This window comes from Polypterus senegalus, chromosome 12 (genome assembly GCF_016835505.1).
Source record: "Polypterus senegalus isolate Bchr_013 chromosome 12, ASM1683550v1, whole genome shotgun sequence".
NCBI lineage: Eukaryota > Metazoa > Chordata > Cladistia > Polypteriformes > Polypteridae > Polypterus > Polypterus senegalus.
This window is the reverse complement of record NC_053165.1, coordinates 109359910-109379357: the sequence shown is the minus strand read 5'-3', so window position 1 is coordinate 109379357 and position 19448 is coordinate 109359910. Positions and strand designations below refer to the sequence as shown.

Genomic DNA, 19448 nt, shown 5'->3' with positions numbered 1-19448 from the left:
TAATTTTGACAACGTATTTTTAACCATCCAAAGAGACATTTAGACTTAATAAAATATCCAGAGGTGCTTGTCAAAAGTTGTATTGCATTGAACACGTCTTAGAAAAGGAATAAATAGTAAATATTTTTTGTAAGCCAACTACACTTTCTGTTAATGTTAACAGTATCAGTCCACTGACACGTTACCTACTGTATATGGATTGTAATGGCGTTGGTTATCTTGATCCACTGCACTGTTTTTGTCATCGGCAGTACCTCTAGCAAACGCGTCTACAAGTGACGTCTGACTCGAGTGTCCTCTAGATTTTCAGTTTTACCTGAGGACGTGGAGGGTGCCAATCTTAGTTCCATACATTTGTGGCACTCCAAAGCATGCTTGCGGCTAAGGTGGTGCAGCAAATTGCTTGTGTTGCCAGCAACAACTTTAGCTTGACAACATTTGCAGTAAATATTTGTTTGGTCCACATCCAACCATTTAAAACCAAAAGTATCTCTAGACAACAGACACTGCTCCTTTTTTCAGCAAAAGTTCTTCTGTGTCATCATTTTCAACTTTATCGTCTGCTACAGCTTCAGTTTCGGAATGTTCTCTGTCCATTTTCACCGCTCAATACCTCCACTAATGCATGTACTCCATTGCATGCGTGTAGCGGTGAAAACTGTCCCCCCACCCCCCCCTTAAACAGCTTCCCACTACGCCACGTTCCGAACATTGTTTAGGCTATTTAAACCGATGTTGCGGTATAAGAAAAATCCAAATCATAACACAAATAAAAAACGTTTTCGGTATGAACTGGTATACCTCCCAGCACTAGCTGAATGCACTCTGAAAGAGCACTTGTTGTAGGAATGAAAAAGATATTTCTTTGCATCGACAATTGGTTTGCAGAACATTAACTGAAAGCACTTACATTTACTCTCCCTCTCTCTCTATCACTACCTATTTCTCATGACTAGATAAACACTACAAGGTCAAAAGCTTGTGTACACCTGACCACCAAAAAAAAAAAAAAAAGAGAGTTGGTTGGACATTCAGTTCAGGTTAGGTAGATGACTTGGGCATTTTTATGGAGTCATCAACCACACAAGCTGGCTAGAACAGCTTCCACTCTATTGGAAGTCCTTGCCAGGCCATTTTGGAGTATATGTGTGGGAACTGTGGCCATTTAGTCAAAACAGCATTTGTGAGGTCAGATACTGATGTTGAAGACCTGGTTTGCAATCAGCATTCCAATTCAATCCAAAGATATTCAAAAGGACTGAGGACAGGACTCTTTGTAGGCAACTCAAGTTTCTACATGTTAAGTTAATCTTTTTATTAAATGGCACTGGTGTTGTCAAACATCAATCAGGGCTGGGTGTATGGACTTAAATACATACTATGATTATTCCAACCTAAAATGAGAACTGATATATTTCTGGATATGATCTCAAAACACCTTAAGTTTGAAGATTAGCACCATATAGATACGTATGGTGAATACATGTCTGTTATATGGAGTCCAAAACCTGGTACAATTTGTTATAATCATAATATCAAGTATTAGCTTTGATTTTATTATTTGCTTTGTTTTTCAAAATGAACAATTTTGTGAATAGCTGTGCCTCAAACAGCAAGATCAAATATTTTTTTCCAACTATTTTTGCTTTACAATAGATCCCCAAAATTTGCAGGGGGTGTTATGTTCCTAGAGCACCCGCAAATTTTGGGTGTGGTTAAAAAGAAATGACTGTTTTTATAGTTTAAACCCTAAATATGCCCCAAAAACACTTTAATTTCAAACTCAGCTTAATACATTACCTAAACAAAAGAATGCAAAGGTAAACCTGCATACTGTACAGTACTGTACTGATATGTCACCCGCAGTGCTAGAATGTAAAATACTGATGTTACTGCTATATGTACTGTAATTCATGCAAGCGCGTTTTCATTGCCAGAAGCCTGAGAAGGTGCAGGGCGTTTCGGCGTTTTATACTTGGGGTTAATGCATCCCTGGACACCAAATACTTATTTTGCTGCACTTTAAGTCAACGTCACAATTCACAAAGAAAAAGTGCAATTTTAATGGAACACTTTTTTCATGCAAAGAGTGTCACAATTACTGCAACACTAATCATTTTACACACTGCTAATGAACTGTAAAGACTATTTAAAAAAATACTGGAACAATACGGTATGTACACAGTGCAACTGACGTTATGGACGTAAATCACCGAGCCAACTGTGCTTGAACTGGCTGCAAGTAAGCACACTGAGGTAAGCACTGATGCTGGTAGACTAGTCTAGTGCAGTGTCAATCCCAGGGACAGTGAGGCTCCAGAGTGGAACGCTTGGGTCATAGAATTGCACAGAAACACAGGAGATTGTAGAGACAGGAACTTTATTTAAACACTTCAAACAAACATGTCTCTTTCAGAAGTAAAACAAGCTCAGTATACAGTTATAGATTAAAGGATAGACAAACATCATAGGGGAGCACAACCCCCAACAGAAGCATAGGAAGTCTGGGGGAGGAGAGAGAAACAAAGCAATCAGCCAAAAAGGCCAGGTACTGTTCATGCTTTTAAATATGCGTTGCGCAAGAAGCAGCCGCAAGTAAGCCCAGCAAGTAAGGGAGCAATGTGAAAGTAGTCCATCAGCGTTTTTTAAGAGGGGATTTCTGAGCAGCTTCCGTGTCTTCTAGAGGTGCGTTCAGCCCCCCTGCTCACAAGGGACTGGCAGTGGTCATGAGCTGGCTGCTCAACGAATGTACGGCACTGACTGATCAGCTCCTGCGCACTCGCAAATGGCACTGGGAAACAAATACCATATAACCGGATGTGGCGATTTAAGGGTTAAGAGAAACAAAACGGAAAATACAAGAACACTCAGCTGGGGATGCATCACAGTCATTCAGCAGCAAGGAGAAATGAATAACACTGTGGCAGTCCGGTGCCGCTTAAGATTCACACCATCAAGAAGACGGTGATTTACTTATTTTTATAGTGGAGAATCCAGGGACATACCTATCCTTGGCCCGACCTGCACGCACTCACAAACAGACAAAAACAAAGCAAACTGGTAATCAAACAGCAAATAAAGAATGTAATGAAAACAAATGAAATAAATGAAAACAACAATACCACCTCTTGTTCCCCTTACGGCGATTATACATTAAATACAACAAAGCACAAACAAAACACACACAGTAAATCATGAAAAACGGCAACAGATGAAATGTAATGATGAAAATTGATAATCCAGAGTTCTGCACGTTGAATGGGAATGTAAAGATAGTCCTACCGCTAGTTCCTGAAATGGTGAAGACGTGTGGACGGGTTCAGGAGCGCTCCTTTCTTTGCAGGATGCCCATGAATCCACTTACAGTCCTCATGTACACAGGCAGACAGCAGACAATCCAAACGCACAAAATGATCCAGGACAAAATGAATAAGTACAGGTAAACCCAACAGAAGGCAGACAGACAGAAACTTCTAACACAAATTACAAAAACTTTTTTTTTTGCTTTTGGTCACAGGCCCCCTTTTCAAAAGCCGCGCTGACATCCTTTGACCCCAACAACCACAGCAGAAGACCAATTAGAGCCACTGCAGGGACTGCTGGGAGTTGCAGTTTCAAATTCTATTGGCTACTTTCACCATCCCAAGCCCGGTTTTCCACTACAGTTGCTTCCTGTTCTCTCTACAGTCCAGTATTGCCACTACAAAAGCCATAAAAATTGCGGGGGATATTTGCAGTTTCCGCTAACAATTATTACATAGGTTCTAAGGAAAAATCTGGCAAACTCTGAACCGCGACTTTGCGGGGGTCTACTGTATATCTTCTCTACTTATATTTGAGTTCCTGTTGTATGTATTGAGTTTAACACCTTGAATACTTTGCTGTCATCTGTGTCTACCAGTCAGTAAACACTGCTCTCTATTTCTGAGTTTCAATTTTTATAAGGAAAGACAAAGGTTTTGATTTACTGCATTACTGTACTAATTACAGATCATAATACATGCATATACTGTATGTAAATTAGACATCTATATATATAATTCACTAAGGCAAGACAACCATGGAAAGCACGCCGGAAGGGACGTGGATTCACTAAGCCGCCGACAAGTGAGACACCTATGGCACACGCAGGAAGGAGACACGCCCACCAACTCCAAGACCATTGGATACGACGACAACTCACAGAGCCACGGCCATCAACTAGGAAGCGACGACACAGAAAAACCGGCGTCATTTATATTCGTCTGACTTAGAGGTCACATGCAGCTCCGACCCACGTTGACTGTTAATAGAGGCATGTTTCTCGCGGAGGTGAATCGCCATATGCGGTGTGTAAAACTGTTTGCGAGGGGTATCCCATGGGATCCTTAAAATGTTCCTTTACAACTGAGGTTAAAACAGGAGACAGGAGATCCGGCAGCGTCATTCCCATGACCTGCCGGGCAGCCAACTGGGTAACCAAAGTCTTTGGGTTCAGGGGGGAGTATGGTTACAAAGCTGAAACTTAAAGGAATTGACGGAAGGGCACCACCAGGTGTGGAGCCTTTCGCTTCATTTGACTCAACACAGGAAACCTCACCCGGCCCGGACACGCACAGGATTGACAGATTGATAGCTCTTTCTCGATTCTGTGGGTGGTGGTGCATGGCAGTTCTTAGTTGGTGGAGCGATTTGGCTGGTTATTTTTCAAAAACGAATGAGACTCCCGCCTGCTAAATAGTTACACGACCCAACAGCGGTCGGCGTCCAAATTCTTAGAGGGACAAGTGGCTTTCAGCCACGTGAGATTGAGCATTAACAGGTCTGTGATGCACTTGTATGTCCGGTACTGCACGTGCGCTACACTGAATGGATCAACGTGTGTCTACCCGGCGTGGGTAAGCCATTGAACCCCATTCGTGATGGAGACTGTGGCTTCCAATTGTTCCACTCAAACGAGAAATTCCCAGTACGTGTGGGTCATACGCTCGCACTGATTACGTCCCTGCCCTTTGTAAAGCCCCCCATGGTCGGGTGACTTGGTGGATTATATATAAAAAAAGCAGCCGGAACCGCAAAGAACAATGAAAAATCAACGTGGAAACCGACTGAGGCGGTGTTTGGAAAATTAACAGTCAACGTGACTCACAGGTGCGTGTGGACTGTACACAGACGAAAGCGACTCAGGTAGGGAGTTGGGGGCGGGCACATAAGCGGGCAGTGCGTACTGAATGAGCGCCGTTCAACTCCGTCCTTCGCTTTGGAAGGAGAAAGCGCGACGGCGCTCCTCCGGTTTTCAGTCACGGACAATTGTATGTTGGTTCGTAGCGTGCATTGTTGCAATGTTACTTTTCTTGGTGGTTTATTAAATAACGGATTTTTCAAATGTTTATTTTTTCCTCTGTGCTTAAAAATCATTTAAAAAGCGGCCTGATTATGCGGCATATGCTACGCCGCGGTTTGGCTAGTATTTCATAATTTACATCATCTGTAATAGTTCCAACTTATGTACTTTTATATGCACAACTCTGTTACAGTCTTCATGATGATTATTTTACAATATTTACAAGCAATGCAAGTACTGCATTTGCAGCCAGGCAACTCATACTTTACATCCAGGGTTCTTAATAGTTCCCTGAATCCTCCTTTCTCTAGGGTATAGACACGTACTTTACATGGCCAGCACCACAGAAAAAAATGTGTAAGGACAAACGCTTGAAATTCTGAAGAGGATGGTGATACTTCTCTGGAAATGAGGCTGTGCTAACTACCTGTGGAAACTTTACTTTCAATCCCAAAGAACAGTGAAGTAACAGCTCATTATTAAAATTTGGGATTATAAAAATCATACAGATTTTTATTTCATTAACTGATACTTTATTATACTATGACTAACTTCTGCCCACAAAGTAATATGGTTGTATATTTGACTTTTTGTAATAATCTTAACAAATTCAAAGATCACCCAAACAACATATTTAGATGTTAATGCAAAATTAAAGTGCTATATGTTAAATATTCATTTTTTCCCATTAAGAAGCTCAATGTACTTGCTAAACATAAAATGAAAATAAGATGACCAGCAATGCAGCTAACCTCAAAGGCTACTGCTTTAATTCAACACAGAGCACATAACGGCTTCTCACTTCTGGTGTGAATTTGTGGTTAGTGTAGACATATGCAAGACCACTGACAAAGCAGTGTATTTTTAGGAAAGAAGTAGGTTAAACTGTATTTTGCAATATAGTAATTCACCGCAGCAGTCTCCTCCTTCAATCTACTTCTTGTCCACTCATGCACTATGCAACGAAACAAACATCCCTAAGAGCTTTGCCAAGCAGGGACCTTTGTTGCCAGAAAGCAGAAAGGCATGTTGCAGACGAAACACACACAAGGATAGCCTCCTTATATGCAGTAACATGTTTTAACAGTGGAGCTAACACTACTTGCTATGATCCTTTTCTCTTTTTTTTTTTTACTGATCATCACTTCCTATGAAAAATGGGTGTAGTCGTGCTTATAAAGTGCGCCAAAGATTTTGCAGATTTTAGTTAATATTTAGAAGCAGTAATGGAAATATCAAATAAAAGTGCTGAAAATATCGACACTGTATATTGATTTTTTAAAAATACTGAATCAAAATGAAAATTTAATATACTGTAAAGTCCTATACCAGTACAAGCACAGCATGCCCAAAAGCAGCATGTAAGGGAAAATGCATGTCACACCCCTAGGAAGCAAAAAATAAATACACCCGAGTCTCAACAGATTATGTAGTCTGGTAGCTGGTTTATACTGGGTGTCAATACCCACAATAGAGCTATCTGTAATAATGTCAAAGGAAAATTGACATTGTGCCCACTGTCAACAGATATCCAAATATAACAACACATAATTTGATCAAAGAAAAAAAAAAAGAAAAAAAGATTTGCCTCTAGTGTGTGCATGGAGGTTCCATACAAATGCTTTAATAGGCAATGAGCATTTAGAATGCTGTGTTCATTTCTGGCCATTATGCTGTTGCAAACCTTGCAGAGGAGGGGGGAATAAAAAGTTACTAAGGTCTAATTTATACTTCACACTCAGAACGCGTACGCGCCTGCATCATGGCTGCCACACGTTCCCAGTGTTCATTTGACGCGTACTCTGAGCAGGTCTTCAGAAATTAACACGACACGTGCGTGAGTTGCAGTACCACCAAAAAGTTGGGGGGGCGTGGTGTGATAAAAGTTGGAATGTGACATCAGTCTCTGTTTTACTATCTACATGTGACAGAAAGCTGCTTTGAGGATCCTCCGGAATCAATGTGTGTGCTTTGATGTTTGATGAATTGTTCAATGTGGTGAAGCAAAATGCCGACATACATTCGCATGCCGATATGCATTCCTGGAGCTTTTATATTTAAGTTTAGCATATTCCCCATCGTAATGACACAATACATTTTAAAAGTCTCACATACCATCTTTTGTGCCATTGTTTTTTTTTTTTTTGCAACTTCACAACAGCAACATAATATACAGCGCTGTATTTGAGCCACAGAGGAAAAAATTAAGAACGCAGTAAAAATGAGCTGATGCCATGTCTAGGGACTGTTTCTGCTTCGTGCCCAATGCTAGCTGGAATGAGCAAATCCCTGGATTGATGGATTTAATCATTAAACATCCTTTTCAGGGATATTGCGGTAAGGTGTCATCGGAATTTAATGGCTATTCCAGGCAATCCAAGCCAAACCTGTTCTCACTGTGATAATATCTCACACTGCCACCTGGTGGATTCCTCCAGATTTACGTAAAGTATGCGCGCAAGTATAAACAGTAAAACGCTTGTGCAGCATGCATTGCATCGCGTGAAGTATAAACCAGGCCTAAGAGCTATTAAGCCTCAGACCCCTTTAAATAAGTGAAGACAGTGATCCCAAGAGATTGTAAATAACAAAAACAAGCACCAAGTTTAATATAATTAATATGCAAGCTATGTTTCAGAGACAAGTATAAAGTCATAGGCCTAAGGTTCCCAGCCATTTAGAATTTAAGAAGCTCCTTGGACTGCAAGAAAGAAAAAACTAAAAAAAATGTATAATTTTAGGCAAACTCAGACAAGTACGGGTGAGTTCAACGCGTTTTAAAGAAAATAATTTATGTTGGCGGTCTTCTGAACCAAACTTAGGCCACTACAAGGCCAATGGAGCTACGTACAACCTTGGCTTAGCAAGAAGTCAGAAAGTAACCTTGAATTCAGTGCCAGTGTACCATTAGAAGTACAAGTGCACATAGGCTCCAACAACAGGCCAATTTAGAATGACAACTAAGTGAAAGAAAATGAAAATTATTTATTCCAGTTTCCATTATTGTCCCTGGCTAAATTAACCCATTTAAATGGGATAGAGTCAGATAACTGAACAGTTATTTTGACCCTTACCACAAAAGATCGACCAGCATATAACAAAAATCAAAGGAAATTCCTGAAGAGATCATAAAAATAGTTTCAACATTTATCTGTCTGGAAATGACAACAAACCTCAGAAAGAGCATATTCTTCAAATGGAAGACACTGGACTATAGCTTATCTTCCCATGAGTGGTCAGACTGCCACAATTACACCAACTAATTACATCGGATTTTTTAATGTGGTCAAGCACCATCTGATCATGATGCTCATATATACAGTATGTGTATGTATGTATGTATGTATATTATATATATATATATATATATATATATATATATACATACATACATACATACATACATATATATATATATATATATTACACTCACATAAAGGATTATTAGGAACACCTGTTCAATTTCTCATTAATGCAATTATCTAATCAACCAATCACATGGCAATTGCATCAATGCATTTAGGGGTGTGGTCCTGGTCAAGACAATCTCCTGAACTCCAAACTGAATGTCAGAATGGGAAAGAAAAGTGATTTAAGCAATTTTGAGCGTGGCATGGTTGTTGGTGCCAGACGGGCCGGTCTGAGTATTTCACAACCATTTCTAGGGTTTACAAAGAATGTTGTGAAAAGGGAAAAACATCCAGTATGCGGCAGTCCTGTGGGCGAAAATGCCTTGTTGATGCTAGAGGTCAGAGGAGAATGGGCCAACTGATTCAAGCAGATAGAAGAGCAACATTGACTGAAATAACCACTCGTTACAACCGAGGTATGCATGCAGTGTTGTGAAGCCACAACACGCACAACCTTGAGGCGGATGTGCTACAACAGCAGAAGACCCCACCGGGTACCACTCATCTCCACTACAAATAGGAAAAAGAGGCTACAATTTGCACAAGCTCACCAAAATTGGACAGTTGAAGACTGGAAAAATGTTGCCTGGTCTGATGAGTCTCGATTTCTGTTGAGACATTCAAATGGTAGAGTCAGAATTTGGCGTAAACAGAATGAGAACATGGATCCATCATGCCTTGTTACCACTGTGCAGGCTGGTGGTGGTGGTGTAATGGTGTGGAGGATGTTTTCTTGGCACACTTTAGGCCCCTTAGTGCCAATTGGGCATTGTTTAAATGCCACGGGCTACCTGAGCACTGTTTCTGACCATGTCCATCCCTTCATGACCACCATGTACCCGTCCTCTGATGGCTACTTCCAGCAGGATAATGCACCATGTCACAAAGCTCGAACCATTTCAAATTGGTTTCTTGAACATGACAATGAGTTCACTGTGCTAAAATGGCCCCCACAGTCAACAGATCTCAACCCAATAGAGCATCTTTGGGATGTGGTGGAATGGGAGCTTCGTGCCCTGGATGTGCATCCCACAAATCTCCATCAACTGCAAGATGCTATCCTATCAATATGGGCCAACATTTCTAAAGAATGCTTTCAGCACCTTATTGAATCAATGCCACGTAGAATTAAGGCAGTTCTGAAGGCGAAAGGGGGTCAAACACCGTATTAGTATGGTGTTCCTAATAATCCCTTTAGGTGAGTATTATATATATATATATATATATATATATATATATATATATATATATATATATATAAATAAATGGATGTGCTTTAGCTACAGATTCTTGCCTGTGTCCCAAATGCCACTCTCACTCGACTTTTTGTGCTTATCCACTCTCAATGCTGATTTCAGTCCTGTGCTTACCGATTGCTTTCCCAATCTGCTACCATGAACACCCAAAAATAAATAAATAATAGGAAAGTGCTTCAAAAGAAATAAAGAAAATTTGACAGCAGTTGTGTTCTGACATATTCTGACCCTGCCTGGTATATGAAATATTGGTATAAGTACAACGGTATAAACTTGTCACAAGGTGAAATTTTTGTATATCATTTCTGCGGTGGTTTAGCATATCAGGAAACCACCTTTACTAATTGTCATCAAAGTGACATACATGTTGTAATGGTGTGGTTGAAAGTGGGGGGTTTCATTACCATCCAACACAAGGCAGCATGTGGTGGTATAACCATAGAGAAGGAAAACAGAAGGTGATCAATGACCAGCTGGCATCAGTGAAACATGTGCCACAATGACAGAATACCTGGTGTCCACAGGACCTGGATGACATCTCATAAATTAAAGAACCATGAATGATATTCTGTAAAAGAAATTTGTTAAGGAGAATATTTGGTCATTTGTCCAAGAACTGAAACATAGCTGGGCTGTAAGATGACCCAAAAAAGAAAAGAAGCAAAATTATAGTTTAAGACAGACCATGTCAAATTCCAGTACTAAGTATAAAGGTGATACTCTGGCAGGCCCCTAAAGGAGCTGATCAAACATTTTTGAATAGTAGTTTTGTAAGGAAGGGAAGAATAAATTTCCTACACAGGATGAGAAAAAGCTGGTAGTAATCACTACACCTAAAGAAGGCACAAACTTTTATTAAGAGTAAGTGGGCAATTCCTATTTCACACATTGTTAGTTTGTGCTGGATACCTGTTCATTCCAAAAAAAGTGTTACTTTTTAACTAAGTTTCACTAAGGTGGTCTATATCCAAACAAATTATGCACTGCACCATGACTTTTCATTGCATTACTGTACTTTGATTTCCAATTCTAAACTATACTGATGGGAGGTTTTTAATTAATCCCAACCATATCATAAAGCAAAAGTACGAAATGGAGGCTAAGTGGATCAAGGGATTATCACATAGCAAAACAGCAGCAGCTCATTATTATTTGGCCACTGGTTAAAAATAAAGGTTCTCAATCATAACAATTAATCAAATTCAAATTAATGAAGACGTACGTTCAATTAGCATTAGCACCTGGTTGCTAATTAAGAAAGAGGTTAGAAAAAAAAAACCTTCAGCCAGCGTTGTCCACAAAAATATGAAATTAACACCCTAGCTCACAGATCTTTGAATGTAAGAGGAAACCCTCCGCAGACAATGGAAGAATATATAAATAGTGCTACTCAATTTGACACCAAGCCAAGCACTGTAAAAAGAGATTTTTGCAAAATTAACATACATTACATAAGGCAAAAGATACAAAGTAATACAGTAATGCTGGGTAAACAAAATCGATTTTTATTAGAATATACAACAAAGTAATAAACAATCTCTTAAATAGCTGCTGTATTATAGAATTTTTGCACTGCAAAAGTGTGTCTGGATGACTTAAAGCCATTAACAATGGTACTTCCCTGTTAGCCTAAACTATGGTGTCATTTTATGTTGCAACATAAGTTTAATACATAAATGTATTTGGTAAATCATTTTAAACAATTTGCTATAAAAGTTAAACTATCAAATACCACTTTAAGCCATATGCTTTTCTTAAAAACTGAAAAAAAGAAAAAAGTAACTGCAACTGATTTAAAAAAAAAATAACTGGAAGAACATCCATCTTTTCAAAGAGACTTTGAAGCTTAAGTCCAGAACTAGTATGTTTGTGGATATGTATCAGCTTTTCCAGTATTTGCAAATTAAATTAGCAGGCATACAGAACAATTATGCACACAGTGTTTTTCCATTTCAGACCTGCTATTTCTTGCTACCATCCTGACACATATACTCACAGAAAAGTAAGTGGACAAGTATAGAACACTAAAAGAACTAAAAAACATAAAATACCAAACCTCTACTCAATTTTGAGATTATTGGTTATCTGTTTTTTAATGTTTAGTACCTGTAGTGGAAAACACTCTGGGCTAAGTTTCTTAAACTCATTTTTTAAATTACCACTGTATTCAGAAATTTTCAAAACTAACATTAGTTCTTTTTGTATTTTTAGAGTTGTGGATCGAGCATTTTGAAATTAATGCTACAGTTCCAGCGTAAAGGAAAACATTGTGATTGGTTGTGCTCATATCCACCAGTTTAATTTTGAAACTAACACTTTGTTTTCAGTACAGTGTACAGTGAATGCTTAGAATACAACTGCCTTAATTGTCAACCATTATACAGGCAATTTAAAACAAAAAAAAAAGAACAATTTCTAACATGTAGCACTTTGGGCTACATTATTTGTATGAAAATGTGCTATATAAATAAATGTTGTATTTGATCTCAGAAGAACAGAGGTTTGGTCAGATGGTGGCATACGGGAAAAAAATGTTGGTCTAAGGGTTTAATAACATTGCAGAAACTGATGCACTGAGAAAAAAAAAATTAAGAATGTACAATATAAATAAGAAATGTACAACATTTGAATTTTTCTGCACAAATAAAAAGATGTGAAAACCTCAGTGACAACAGCTCATATCAAAAATTTATTTGACAAAATGTTTTCTTTGACTAGGTAGTTTTGGCACACTTTCATGAAGGTATATAATAGGTATATATTGTGTATCTGAACACAAATACACGGAATGGGATATTTCTGTGCTATGGCAATATAAAAAGGTCAAGCATCCTTTATCTTCTAACAGTCTTTTCACCCATGTTCACAAGGTATTTTGGGGGTCTAATCCCAGCAGGGAAAAAAAAGATGGAAAATATGAGCTATTAGTCATGTTCCGATTACAGTACAGAATAGGATGATGATTTTATGACAAGGCATAACAAAGCTCAATATGTATTATAAGCAGTTTGGCATATGTTAAAGTAACAGACCTCCATAATAGCTAACTTGATATGTACCACAGTGCACCACTGTAACCAACATGATCAAGTGGCCAAACTAGGCTAGCTTCTGCTTAGTTAAAGGTGGACTAGCAAAAAATACCACACCTTATTCAGCCCACCAAGCCAATTATGTCTCTGGTAAGTTACAAAATAAATATTAGACAACGGGAGAACAGGCTATTTTGCCAGTAGCAAGAGTATAGCTTGGCTCCACACAAAAGTGGAATAAACCAATTAAGCAAGTTGGGCACTCCATAAACTAAATAAAGACAGAATTCAATACTTATATTTAAATTTACATGGTTTTCCCCTTTCCTATTATTATTATTATTCTAAAGGTGTACTGTTATAATTAAAAAATAAAAACATGAAAAAAGGAGTACATGAAAATTATGACTGCATCCTCTGCATTATTGTACAAGTTCTGAATTTTATAATCCTTATTGGAGTATTTAATGGACTCTTAAGCATATACATTTACATATACATATTGTCTTCTTCAGAATGCTAATTTTTTTATGCAGAAATTGTTTAAAAACAAGCAAGTCCTTCTTCTTTGTTGACTTGCTTTGCCAGGAAATTGTAACAAATTATATTGATTAATAAAACACCAAATATAAACAACATACAAAAATGTCACAAAAACCAAACAAAAAACAACATCGTATTTTTCATAATGCACGTACAAGTTGTATTTATATATTAGCTATAGGTACTTAACATTTTAATAAGAATGCAGAAAATAACAAGAAAAATCTAACAGTTTTATATACTGTTTTTATAAGAAAAAAGTGCGATAAATAAAAAATACATTTCATATTGAAAGAAAACAAATTCAACATGAAACCCCTAACACCACCAAAACAGAAAAGCAATGATATACATAAACTTTCTTATGATTAAAAAACATAAGTTCATCTATTTTGTAGGAAGCAAAACTGTGCAAAAAATGGAAATTAAGTATTTTTCAAACATTTTGTTTTAAAAAGATTGCATTGCAGTAAACAGCTAATAAATTCACTTTCTAAAACACACACACACAATTTGTATTACATTACACTAGTAAAATATGATTATAAATAAGCAGTAATAACTTTAGGGTTTCAATCCCTGAACCTTTCACTTAGTCTAGAGCATTTTTAAAAACCATTTAAGCTTTGTAAGAAGACTTTTGCCGACAGGTTTAAAAAAAAAAAAAATAGAACAAGGACCCTGATAATTCATAAGCCTAACTGTGGGCATCAAGTGCTAACTCATAAAACCATATGAACTTTTTGGGGAAGAAGAGAGAGACATTTTAAAAACTGACAGTGAAATTCTGAAACCATCACATATGTATAAAACATACCTTGGTTCACACCAACACTCAGCTTAAGTTAGACTCTTGCACAACTATAATGCCACTTGTAGCATCTGGAAATGTTTAAATTGATTTACACTGGGCCAATCAATCATGTTATTAAAAAACTGTTCCATCACTGGAAACTCTCCTCCAGAAAACGTACCCTAAGAGCAATTTTTTTTAAAGAGCCAAATGTGCTCTTTCAGTTTGTGGTAACCAGCCGAGAGCAGCCATATCTCCCACACATTGTGCTGGTATGTTAAAAAAAAAAAAAAGAAAGACTGCACATCTGCATTTATGGTTCTGTACAACAATCTAGATTATTTATAATAAAACTGTATGTGTTTAACTTTTCTTTAATCTTTTCAGGATAAACATTTGTCTTGATAAAAAAGTCAGCTATTCAAAATGTTGAAATATTCACTCAGTCCATATTGTTTCAAGTATAGTTGTAAAGTAATCAACACCAAAAAAAAAGTTTAAACCCCCACACTTGATTGAAAACTTTGTTTCACATTCGACAATTATTTGAAAAATGTGAGTTAGAATACATATACATAACCATACATTGCAGAATAATGTTTGAATTACTATAGTATATACAGAAAAAAAATGCTTAAGAAATTACATTTAGATTTCATGCAAGGATACACACAATAACATGCCACATAAAAATAAATGAATGCTGCAACTGCACTTGGATAAAAAAATGCTACAAAAAGCTGTAGCCATATAGTCCCATCCTGTAGCACTTATTTTAGAATGAAAAGAGTTAAATTTGGGAGTACAAGATCTCTGGAAACACATACCAGAAAGTATATCTTGGCTTCTGCTTCAAAAGGTTTATTATATTTTAAATTTGGGACCCTACACTTAAAATAACCCAGTGACCTTTTAAAAGACATTCTCAGAAATCTGGCAACTAACTGATGGAGAAAGCTATCTCAATCTGTCTAAAATGTGCTTGCACAAAATAAGTTCACCTAGGTTGTTTTCTGGCTAAAAGTGTTTCATTTGTTTCTAAAATTGTGTTAACCTCCCTTGAAATTGCACAAATCCCCACTACAGTATTCAGAAGAATGTTGTTGTCAGCACAGGTGTTCAATGAAAAAGAAGGAGTTGGGGTCATATCAGATACTGAAAGCAAAGGTTCACATGCTTTTGCAACTCACAAATATGTAATAATCAATCATATTCCTCAATAAATAAATGACCAAGTATAATATTTTTGTCTCATTTGTTTAACTGGTTTCTCTTTATCTACTTTTAGGACTTGAGTGAAAATATGATGATGTTTTAGGTCATATTTATGCAGAAATATAGAAAATTTTAAAGGGTTCACAAACTTTCAAGCACAACTGTAGGAACTTAAAGCTATTCTTCCAAATTAGACAACTAATTACACTGACGCCATATTGCATGCTTATCTAAACATTACAATGTGGTAACAAAGACTACATTTTTGACCAAACAAAGTTCTTTTTGCTTCAGTTGTGCAAAACATTTTACAAAGCAAGACTGAAATTGACATTTTTATATATTTTATATTATATATATATATATATATATATATATATATATATATATATATATATATATATATATATATATATATATATATATATATACACACACATACACACATATACATATAAATATACACACATATATATACACACACATGCACACACACCCAGAGCATAATCTCATTTTACACAAAAGATATGTTTCTAGGCACTAGGTACTATGAAATGTCCCAAAACACTTCATAAATACCCCTGAATTATAGTACAGCAATCTTTCCTTTTGTTTACATTAATATTTAGAGTATTAAAATATATACATCAATAGCTGTAAAGAAAAATGTATACCTAAAGCTGTTTCCGTTCTGTAGAATCAGGCTCTGCATGTGAGACTACAATTAGAGGCAGATATACAACTTTGAGTGATTTAAATCAGTTCACTATTGCAAGGGACAGACCAAATCTCTAATTCACCAAAAAATAAAAAAAAGATAAAACAAGAATCACAGTTAGATAGCTTCATCACAATCAAGCACTACATGCTGTGACTAAGACAAAAAACTAATCTGGAAGACAAGAAAAACTCGTCACACCACCATACATTATAATTTTTGAGATGGAGTAACAGTATAGGAGTAGCATATCTCACACTTTATGGTGAGCAAGACAGAGCACAAGAATAGGACTAGCATATCTTAATATAGTGTGCCACCAAACACCACAGTGAGACAGAATGTGTGCATCTCCATCTCATTTAACCAAGTGCACAATATAGTTCTTTGCTCTATAAAAAAAACAAAAGAATTAACTTTGGTCAATTTTAAGTCCTTCAAATCCTTCCCGTCTTTATTATATTTACCTGCCAGTCCGTATAAAATTGAATTTGCCCAATTTTAACTGTCATAAGTGGAGATTCAATAGCATTTTTCCATTAAAAAAAAAAAAACTGCATTTAAAAGGATAACGTATTGCATCATACAGTATAATAAAATAGCTTGAAAATAAATCTACAAATCATGTAATCAAATGTGCAATAATGCAATATAAATATTTCGTATTTTAAATAAATAGCACAATGCCATTGATAAAATCCTTCGATTGAAAAACTACTTCAATCTAGAATGTAGGCAAGTTAAATGGGGAACTTTGAATTATCTTTTGTTAATATATGCTATTGGCATTAATTACTTTTTTTCAGTAAACAAAAAAACAAATATTTAGCTTAAGAGTCATTTTAAGTGAAAGCAAAGCTAATAATCTGCACATGTAACATAAAGTGAAACCACAACCGTGACCAGATTTTTTAAGCACTACTGCACCACACAATACAACACTGTTAATCTTGGTGCAGTAGTAGCCACAGAATCATAAAATATTTTTTTCTGAAGTGCTAAAGGGAGGAGCAACGGGATATCAACTGAAGTTAACAAATAAGTTCACTACATTGCCTATCTTTTCATGACAAGAAGTTGATAAGCAGAGCACACTGAAGATTCAATAAATCAGTACACTAGGTTTCAGAAAACATATTGCAGTAGTGAAAGAGGAGGAATGAAACTTTACCACAGTTTGAGGTAACAGGACAATAAGCAGAATTTGCATTATTTAGTACATTCAATATGCGCAATTTCAGTTTTCATGCAAGTTTTGAGGCGTTTTCATACTCCTAGTTCATTTTCTTTGTTTTGAATCAGGAGGGGATTAGTTACTTTGTTTCAGTCTTCAGTTAGTTCAGTTGTGTTTCACACTGCAAACTTTCAAGCAGCAGAATTATCACTAGAATGTCCCATGGGTGTGTCACAGACTTTATCATTGGGCAGAAACATTTTTTATAGGAAAAATAATAATGAAGGGGTCAACAAGAGGTGCCACATTTAAAATCAATACATGGTTTGTTTAACACAGATAGTACTAAAAGCAGAATGTCTAGGATAACCAGAAGAGTACATGAAGATGATGTGTTCCTATAAAAGCTACAGAAAGGAAACGTTTCATCTGGGCAATACTACATAAGATGACAAGCTCTGCTGAAGGAACTCAGTGAAGCATTTTACTTTTATTTATTTAGACACTGAACTTATCAGGTGAATTTTGTTTCACTGCATAATGTTGTGTTTTTACTCTCCAGTAGCCTACTATATAAATATAACCTATCTTTTTCACATGGTCAACTGCTTTTCAAATTTGAACCTCTGTGGCTGAAAGATGTGCAAAGGCTGAACTAACTGAATGATACTTGCATGAGCTGTTTTAACTGTAGAATTGCATGCAAGTGTGTATTTATTTTTATGCTAACATAGCCTGATTACTGCCTGGTGTGGCGTCAAAACCACAACTTGCACATATTTTCCTCATAGTATCTCCTGCACCTAGATTGGCCCCATGTTGGATCACACTCATTCCTTACGCAGACTAATCCGTAGTTCACTTGGTACTACACTGAGACCACCAATTTTAAAGGGTCTCAGTTCGGTTGTTTTGGTCAGTGTTATTGTCACATCTACCTAAATGAACTAGACTAAAATTGCTTCAAAGGTGGGGGAAAAAAAATTCAAATGAACTAGGAATGAAAACACCTTTAAATACTATTTTAGACATTAAAACTAAATATAAAGAATTAACCTTTTTCAAAAAAATTAAATAGGTTTAAAATATAAAGCTATTTAAAATCTGTGAGGCTTGCTTTAATGTTAATAGTGTGTCTTATAACACTCAAAACTAGTACATTTTACTTATAGCTTTAGATATAATTTTCACTCCAAGCACTAAACCACAAATTCACCCAAAAGAAATGGTATCAATGAAATTTCTCTTAAAAAGCCTGTTTAATCTATCAAAGAATGAAGCTCATCTGCTATAACCTAAAGGGAGAGAGATGAAAATTAGGAAGACGTGCACTACCAGTGAAAAGGTTTAGAAAACCTTAATTTATCTTCAAATATAAGTAATACAAAGGATCACCTAAAATGGCGAAAAGGTAAGTATTAGACTGCCAGAGGTCTAAATTTAAAGTTTAGGTTAGCAAAAACTGAAAAAAGTAAATTTCTAAATATTACAAATGGGCCTTTATTATCATTGGAATTTACAACTTTGTAGGATGTAGAGGGTGAAATATCTCAAACTATTCCAACTCTGCTTTAAGACAGATAGAGGGATTTTAAGTAATCGAGAGAAGTTGGGACACCGGTGTAAATTGTTTGCTTCAACTTGCAAGGCTTAATTTAATTGCCGCATAACATCTCTAGGTTGTAACCTATTAGCTGCTCCCTGAAGAAGCTCAATTTGTAACATTATGAAATGACCTCTCTTTCAGTTTTTGTTAACCTAAAATATAAAACTGAAACCTCTGGCAGAATACTGCTTACCTTTTCACAATGTAAGATAATTTATTGCATTTCAACCAGTTACATTTTAAGAAAAACTGGAAAAACATTAACATCATCAATATGCCAGTACTTATAGCTTCATTACAGAGCAGGGCTAGACTGTAACAAAAAATGTAGCAGCCTAAGCTAGAGGAATTAAAAATAAATAAATCTTTAATTCAGGA

General features: G+C 36.4%; 1 protein-coding gene across 1 annotated transcript in view; it reads right to left on the bottom strand.

Moving 5' to 3' along the window:
* Window positions 1-19448, bottom strand: part of LOC120541525 (zinc finger protein 850-like) — a 61726-nt gene that overhangs the window by 19365 nt on the left and 22913 nt on the right. The gene's annotated exons all lie outside the window — the stretch shown is intronic.